Here is a 9,293-nt window from a genome sequence, read left to right on the forward strand (position 1 = left end):
TGAGGTTTTCTGTCCTGCCCAGTTCCCGCAGTTGTTAAGTCCCAAAGAAATCACACAGAGGTTATAAACTGATTGGCCCATTAGCTCAGGCTTCTTATTAAATCTTATAACATATATCAGCCCATTATTGTTGTCTATATTAGCTGCATGGCTCAGTACCTTTTTCAGCGAGGCAGTCACATCTTACTTATTCTGTGGCAGGGTCACAACTGCAGAGAAATGGGCTTCCTTCTTCCCAGAATTCTCCTTTTCTCATTGGCCCACCTCTACTTCCTGTCTGGCTACTGGCCAATCAGTGTTTATTTAAAATATAATTGACAGAATATAGACAATTGTCCTGCACCACCAGGGTATCTGAAGAGAAAAACGGGGGTGCCTGAATATGTCGAAAGGAGGCTTAGTAAACCTCAGTGGGACAGTTTCAAACAGATTAGCAGGAAGCAGCCTCAGTCTCCTGGTTCAAGCTTTTAAGAGCAGCTCTGGACATCTGCAGCGAGCAATCCATTGTTCACAAAATCAGAGAGAGAGAGAGAGAGAGAGAGAGAGAGAGAGAGAGAGAGAGAGAGAGAGCAGTTAAATGGCGAGGCAGTTAACCTTTAGCTCAGGGTCATATTGTGTAGGAATTTATGGCTGGTACAGAGACCAATTTTATCCAAGGTAGTTTTAACACTTAAAGTAGTTTCAGGAATGCTTCATAAGATGGCATAACTATAGTTCAGTAGCCCACTACCCTGTGTGCTAACAACATTGCTCAAAAAAATCCAGTAAAGCAAAATTCCACATCTGTATTAAATCTGGTAAAATAGCATTTGAAGCCATACATTTACCGAAAGTCCAGTTATTAAAATGCTCACACTTCCCTTCATCTCCCCAGCACACCTCGTTTCCTGTGCCTGGGTGTTGAGCATCTCCACGTTTTTACAGGGCTACTCCCATCCTTGCCTTTGAGGACCTTCTCTTCGTTTCTTGCAGGGGCCGTAAGCAGACTTGGGTTTGAGCTTTGGAGCGCAGGGTTATCAGGCACCCTTCCCTGGCTTCTCCATGGCTCCTCCTTCACCTTCACTTTGTCTCCTTCAGCCTTCCTTTGGTGCGTGCAGACATTGCATGCGGACTACAGCAGCAGACGAGCCTTGGCTCAGTCTGGGGTGTTTGCTAATTCTTGCATCTTCATACCGCCACGGAGCATCTCCGATGTGCCCGATCCTGTGCCAAGGGTTGGAGACATATTGGCGAGTGTTATAAATAGTCATAAGAACTGATCAGCTGTCCACCCACGTACCGGAGCACCATGTACCGCGCATTCCGACTTTTCGCACGCTCGAGTCGCATCCTGCGGGCCCGTCCGCTGGTGCTGCCATCTCCGGGGAAGCAGGCACCCTCCCGTGGTGTGCCCCGAACGTCGCCCGAATGGCAAGCCAAAATTCCTTCCGTATAGAATATGATACCTTCGGTGAACTGAAGGTCCCAACTGATAAGTATTATGGTGCCCAGACTGTGAGATCTACGATGAACTTTAAGATTGAAGGTGCAACAGAACGGATGCCGAATCCAGTCATTAAAGCTTTTGGCATCCTGAAGCGAGCTGCTGCTGAGGTGAACCAGGATTACGGTCTTGATCCAAAGATTGCTAGTGCAATAATGAAGGCAGCAGATGAGGTAGCTGAAGGTAAACTGAATGACCACTTTCCTCTGGTGGTGTGGCAGACTGGATCGGGAACCCAAACAAATATGAATGTAAATGAAGTCATTAGCAACAGAGCAATTGAAATGTTAGGAGGTGAACTTGGCAGCAAGAAGCCTGTGCACTCCAACGATCACGTTAATAAGAGCCAGAGCTCGAATGCCACCTTTCCCACAGCAATGCACATTGCTGCTGCAGTGGAAATTCACGAGGTCCTGCTACCAGGTCTGCAGAAGTTGCATGATGCACTCAGTGCGAAATCCAAAGAGTTTGCGCAGGTCATTAAAATCGGGCGGACTCACACGCAAGACGCTGTCCCCCTCTCTTTTGGGCAGGAATTCACTGGTTATGTTCAACAAGTCCAGTATGCAATAGCAAGAATAAAAGCCGCCATGCCAAGAGTCTATGAACTCGCTGCTGGAGGCACTGCTGTCGGGACGGGTTTAAACACCAGGATTGGCTTCGCAGAAAAGGAGGCTGCAAAAGAGGCTGCACTCACAGGCTTGCCTTTTGTCACGGCCCCAAATAAGTTCGAAGTTCTGGCTGTTCACGATGCTCTGGTGGAGCTCGGTGGAGCCATGAACACGACAGCCTGCAGCCTGATGAAGACAGTCAATGATATCTGCTTCCTGGGTTCCGGTCCTCGGTCAGGTCTAGGAGAGCTGATCTTGCCTGAAAATGAAGCAGGGAGCAGCATCATGCCAGGAAAGGTGAACCCTGCTCAGTGTGAAGCAATGACCATGGTTGCTGCCCACGTCATGGGGAATCACGTTGCTGTTACTGTCAGAGGCAGCAATGGACATTTTGAGTTGAATGTTTTTAAACCAATGATGATTAAAAGAATGTATTGCACTCAGCCAGGCTGCTAGGGGATGCTTCAGTGTCCTTCACAGAAAACTGTGTGGTGGGGATACAGGCCAACACTGAGAGGATTAAAAAGCAAATGAATGAGTCTTTAATGTTGGTGACAGCTCTTAATCCTCATAGGTATGACAAGGCAGCCAAGATTGCCAAGACCACACACAAGAAAGGATCCACCTTAAAGGAAACGGCCATTGAGCTTGGCTACCTCACAGCGGAGCAGTTTCATGAGTAGGTGAAACCCAAGGACATGCTGGGCCCAAAGTGACTTAAATTTATATTAAAATAAACCTGTATGAAATTAAAAAAAAATAAAAGAACTGATCAGCTGCAAATGGACCAGTAATAAAGGAAAATGCTACAACTATGTCAGGTTTTAGGATCTGGACTCTGAGCTACTGTGGAAGGGTTAAAGAGAACCTCCCTGAAACATGTCTGGGATCCGAAGTGTGTGTTAAAGTCACTGCACTAATCGGTGGTGTCTTTCTGTTGGAGACATTGTAAGTGTTTTTACCCAGACAGCTTATCCACGCTAAAGGACAGGAGGAGGCAGAGGTAGGGAGTGTGGATCCCAGAGCAAAGTCACCGTGATTTAAGGCCTTTTTATATTTTCCAGCTACTGCACTCAGAAGGAGCGTGAACAAAAGGCAGAATTTAGGCCAAGGTTAGAGTGTCTACTGTTTGTTTATGAAAGCACACCACGACATAATGGCCACGGAGGATAATCACTGGCCGTGTTCTTAAGAGACAGGCTGTGCTGGGAAAGATAAAGATGATTTGCGCTGACTTCTGTGTCAGATGGTGGCTCTGTTATCAGAAATGCCTGGGGACAAAGATAGGGACAAGGAGACCTGCTCTGGAAATCCAGCCTTGGCTCTGCAGAGATATCTCTATTTATTTCAGAATAACAGAGTATTGATGGAGCCAGAGAAAATAATAAGGACAGAAAAAAGCCCAACTCCCAGACTACAAAAGGCAGGCCAGGGAAAAGGGCCATAGTAATTCACGTTCAGGGTGTATATGTGCTATTGACAGACCATAAGTAGGCCTAGGGGTAGAATAGCCTTTATGTTGGGTGCTATTGAAATACGCATGTTCTAGAACCTGGGATCTTTACCTCAGTTATTCATTACATACCTGGGGTCAAATGGGGGTACCACCTTTGGTTACTAATATCACTGTGAAAGGGTTTGCTCATGCCCTTGCTGCAGTCATTCAGTAAGGTCATAGGGGCATTTGCACCTGCAGTGCAGGTCAAGGGTGTAATTAGTGCAAACCTACGACTCCCACAGTATAGGCGGGTTAGTGCCCTTGTCAGCATGCAGGTTCAGGCCAATCGTCAAGGAAAGAACTTTCTCCAAAGATGATAGCTACTCTGTCTCTGTTCCTTTGTACCCAGAAAAGTGTGGGGTACCTTGGAGGCAGAAGGGGAAGACATGTGGATGGGGTTATGGGGTGAGCAGAGAAGGAATAAAGAAGTCCGATCTGAGTTCTACAGTGGCAATTCCCAATTCTGCCTCATGCTAGAATCATCACGTTTTTTATTTGCTATACAATTTGGAATATAAAAGGGGAGGGAAAGACAGACACATGCATAGAAGAGAGACAGACAGTCATATATATATATATATATATATATATATATATATATATATACACACACACATACAAAGAGAGAGAATAGAGGTAAGAGAGGGACAAACAGACACATGCATATATACAGAGAGAGACAGACAGAGAGCAAGAAAGTGGACACAGGAGAGAGACAAATATATGCAAACAGGGGGCGGGAGGACAGACATACACGCACATAGAGAGAGGACAGAGAGGCAGACAGACACAGAGACACAGAGGGAATCTTTAGCATAGTTTTATGGACATACCTCAAGAAACAAAGAGCAATGAATGGGTATCCTAGAGATCCTCTGTGTTTCCACTCACAGTCAAAGATAGCCACTGCCTGGACAGTTAACTCTGTGGAGGAATCTTATTTTCCCAATTCATCTGAATGGAACAATCAGAGCCTATTCCCAAGTGGCTGGCTTCTTTCACCAGACACTCACTTTGAGATTTGTCCATATGTTTTATGCACTGTCAGAACCCGAATTCACGCTCTTCACCGTGGTTTGATGTATGCAGACAAGCATCCCCCATTCTAGGAGAGGTGGGGCAGACAACTGGTGTCTTTTCCATGTTTAATGGACTCAACAGGACTATTGGGGATATGTTTGGAACGTTGTTCGGTGTACATAGGAACAGACTTCTCGGGCCGTAATGTGCTTGTATGCGTACAACGTCATTAGTTATGGCCAGCTCCAAAGTGGTTGGTACCACTGTGTGCACTCATTGCTCAAGTAAGAGTTCCAGTTGCTTCAAAAGTGTCACTCTCGTGTGACATCATATGTCCTAGCTATTCCCACCATTTTGCAGACCTGTGGTGGCACGGTTTGGCAAGGCGCATGATCCTGGTGATGAATGACGTTGATGAGCTCTTCTTATGTCAGGCAATCACCCAAATCACTGTTTAAAGTTAATGTTTTTGGGCTTTTGATTAACTTATTGAATTTTTGGTCTTTTATCTTATTTCTTGATTTATAAGAAATTCTTGATGCACTCTGGATATGAGTTCTTACTTAATATGTGTATTAAACTACTTCCTTCTACTCTAAAGTTTACTTTCTCATTTAATGCTGTTTTAATTATCATATGATCTTAATTGTAATATTGCCTGGTTGGTCAGATTATGTTTCCTTTCTGGTAAATCTTTGAGTGTCTGTTCGCATCCCTTTTACCTATGCTAAGCACATCCGTTTAGGATCTTCTCAAATGCCTCATTGTTTTCTCCTCCATCATAGACATAGAATGAGTTTGGCATGGCAAGTTGGGTATGAGTATGGGTACTGAGTATGTGAAATGGGTGCCAACTTCTTTTTCATTTGGGTAGCCAGTTGGCCCGGCCTCAATTATCTTTGCCAACTGTACCACATGATTCCTTGAACAATTATGTGCGTGTCCATTGGTACCCTCTGTCCTGTTCTAGGGACGCAGGCTTGTACAGATATCAGTTCCACTTACTAGGTTCATGTCACATAAGGTGAGCCCTTAAGATCTGTTCTATTTCAAGACTGTCTTGGTTTTTCTTGACTTTTACATTTCGTTAGAATTTTAGCATCAGCCTGTCAGTAAATGCTAAAAATAGCACACTGGGGTTTTGATGTGGATTACATTGAACATGTAGCTCAGTTTGGGAGAGGTCACAACTATACCACATTGAGTTTTCTTCCTCTTTTTTGATATATTTACTTAGGTTCTTTTCTAGAGCATTTTATAGTTTTCAGTGTTGAGTGGCCTTGTGCAGTATTTATTATTGTTATTTTATTATGGTTATTGTCATTATTTTATTTAGTTAATTCATTTGGGTAGCCAGTTGACCCGGCCTCAATTATCTTTGCCAATTGTACCACATGATTCCTTGAACAATTATGTGCATGTCCATTTGTACCCTCTGTCCTGTTCTAGGGATGCAGGCTTGTACAGATATCAGTTCCACTTACTAGGTTCATGTCACATAAGGTGAGCCCTTAAGATCTGTTCTATTTCAAGACTGTCTTGGTATCTTAGTAGTGTTTTTTTTTTAAAAAAAATACCAATGTATAGGCACATTTCATAGATACTGACATAAGTAGAGGCCCCAACTTCCATATTGTAAAATGTGATCACCTTTCTCCAGATCTCATTCCTCACCTGAATTCAGCAAATCAGCATTTGATTATGTGAAGACACTTAATTTGAATATCTATTTCATTAGTTCAAGAACACCCTGTGCTTCAAGCCTGGTGCTGAATATAAAATTCAGAAGCAAAGTAATGTGACCTAGATTATCTCATATTTATTTATTTTGAGATTTTTGAGGCAGATTGTTTGCTGTATAGCCAAGGATACCCTGGAAGTGGTGCTCCCCCATATCAAGCACCCAAAGTGCTGGGATTACAAGTGCGTACCACCTTATCTAAAACTTCATGTTTCATGGGAGGTGGCTAGCCTGGTGCATTCCTTTTGCTTCAATTAAATACCACAGAGAGGGTAATTTACATGTGGAGATTAATTTAGTGCACAGGTCTGGAGGTTGAAGAGTCCATGGCCAGGTGCTGGCATCTACCCTGCTGCTGGTCGAGGCCTCCTAACTGTATCATAACACAGTGGAGGGCATTGCATGGTACGATAGGACAGCTTGCTGGGCCTAGTCTGTCTTCCATTTCTTATAAAGTTACTAGTGTCACCAAAGAACCCACTCTCTTGACTTCATGTAGTCGCAATCTTCTCCCAGAGGCCTAACCTCTAGACACCATTACCGTGTGAATTGGTTGATTCGGTTTCTAACATGTGAAATTGTGGAGAACACTCAAGATACAGCGAAGGCAGGAGCTGTTTACATACTCCAATACAATCATCTGAAGGTGGCTTGTGCATGCCAGCCTAGACCTGATAACTAAAAACCTAAAAGCAGAAGCCACCATGGTTCTCTGAAACATGAGCCCTCCACCGTTTCATTTAGAACCTGCTTGTGATTATGTTCAAAACAATTTTGGCAAGCATTTTTATATGAATTTACATAAATATTTGCATATATATGTATGAGTCTAGAAGAACTGAGGAGAAGGTAAGGCCACCAGGGACGAACCATAGGGCACCAGAGACTAAGGATCAACAACAACATGCAAGAGCAGGGGGAAGAACAATCAGAGGGTACTTGGCATAAGAGACAGAATACACCAGCTTTTTGCCCGCATTCATTCTGTGTACCATTCGAACATCCAAATGTGGACAGTGAATGACCTGGAACTGAAGTTACCAGTGGTTATGAACCACCACTTGGGTGCTTGGAATGAAACCAGGTCCTCGGCAAGAGCAGCAAGTATTCTCAACTGGTGAGCTATCTTTCCCGGCCCAATAAATCAAACTTTCATTTATTTAAAAAAATGTTATGTGATGCTTCTGGAGATGGTAGGACAATGGGCAACACAGTTTGAAGAATTTTCACAGAAGAATAAGATAAAATGCTGCCTTTTTTGGTGTCTGGCAGTTTACGTGAATTACGGCACTACTCATCTGCCAGAAAGGTAAGGTGAGTGATGCTTTCGTTTGCCCCATCTCCCAAACAAAGAGGCAAGCCCCTCCAAGTCTGTCTCTGTTTCGCTTTGTGAGAAAACAGTATGAAATATCATCCTGCCTGGCTCTGTCTGAGTGGCAGTGGTGGCGCCTGAAGGCAGTCCTTGAAGAGTAAGTGCCCTGGATTTAACCCTTTTCTCTATAGCATACTCTGTTGTTTGGATGGTTGGGAACTAATGGTTACGATCTCAACTGAGTCATCCATTTGGTTTGCCTATGTTATCTTCAGGAGCAAATTTAGAAGCAGAACATTTCCTTGGGAGATTGAATTATTTTCCCTGGAGCTGCATTTCTCCAATTCCTGCGCCAATACCTTCGTATCAAGCCTTAAAATAGAATGACGGATATTGCTTTATATCTGTGAAATTAGAGTCTATGGAATCATTATTCAGCATAAATGGAGGCAGAGCATGTGTCCTTGCTTGAAGGCAGACTGACCCCAGGTAAGTGTTGTCTAAGTTAGGGTTTGCTGTGATAAAAGTTGTGGATGAAAGGGTTTATTTCAGTTTATAACTCAGGTCAGAACCTCAGGGCAGAAACCTGGAGGCAGGAACTGAAAGAGAAGCCACGCGACTTTGCTGACCATGGCTTATTCAGCCTGCTTCCTTGTACAACATAGGATCAGTTACCCAGGGCTGACATCATCACAATAGACTGAACCCTCCCATAGAAACATGCCCCACAAAGTTGCTCACAGGGCACTGTGACAGAGGAATTTTCTCAGTTAAGTTTCTCTCTTCTCAGATCTGCCTAGATTTGTGCCAACTTGACAAAAAAAATCAACCAGATAAGTGTTCTTCAAAACATCCAGATAAAGCCTGAGTTTGGAATATTGCTTTCTGCTCAACAACAACAGTAAATATGTAGAAGCCAAGACTTTGAACACTGTTCTGTTTGGGACTAACAACCATGTTGGTCAACATTCATTCAGTCTACCACTAGGGATATCTGGTCAACCAAATCATGGCATTGACATACTGGGGTCCACCAACTTAAAAATGTTCTTAAAATGTTATTACCACGTGGACATTTCCTCTTACCTGGAATTATTCTGAAAGAAAGAAACCTAATATATTAGAATTGAGATACTATCTCTCATATTTCCTTGTATATAGTTTGAGCCAAGGGCCCACTTTTGAAAGATTTCCAGTATTGTAGCTATGATAACAGTTTTAAGAGCTTAACCCCTTTCTGCAGGTCTAGTTCTACCACCTACAAGAAGTGTGTTGGTGGGGTTACTAGCATTCTTTGGGCCGGAGGTATAACTCAGTTGATAGAGTTCTTGAGTCTTGTATACATAAAACCCTGGATTCAATCCTCAACACCCACTTAGCTCATACATGTTGTTTTAGCATGCACTTGATGGTAGGAAGAGGGGTAGCAGAATCAGAACTTCAAGGTCATCCTTGCCTACATACCTACATTATGGCCAGGCTGGGCTACATTTGACCCCATATTAAAAAAAGCAAGGAAACAAAATGTCCCCCCAAAGTCATTGATAGTTCCCAGAAGGGTTGGGATGTTTTGTCTACATAATGCGGATTCCACTAATATCTTTCTTACAGTTCATTACAAAAGTTAG

At 43.4% G+C, this 9,293-nt stretch overlaps 1 pseudogene; it reads left to right on the plus strand.

Moving 5' to 3' along the window:
• Positions 1–1,288: 1,288 nt before the first annotated feature.
• Positions 1,289–2,810, plus strand: LOC142858303 (fumarate hydratase, mitochondrial pseudogene; annotated as a pseudogene).
• Positions 2,811–9,293: the final 6,483 nt, after the last annotated feature.

The sequence above is a fragment of the Microtus pennsylvanicus genome, chromosome 10 (genome assembly GCF_037038515.1).
Source record: "Microtus pennsylvanicus isolate mMicPen1 chromosome 10, mMicPen1.hap1, whole genome shotgun sequence".
Lineage (NCBI taxonomy): Eukaryota > Metazoa > Chordata > Mammalia > Rodentia > Cricetidae > Microtus > Microtus pennsylvanicus.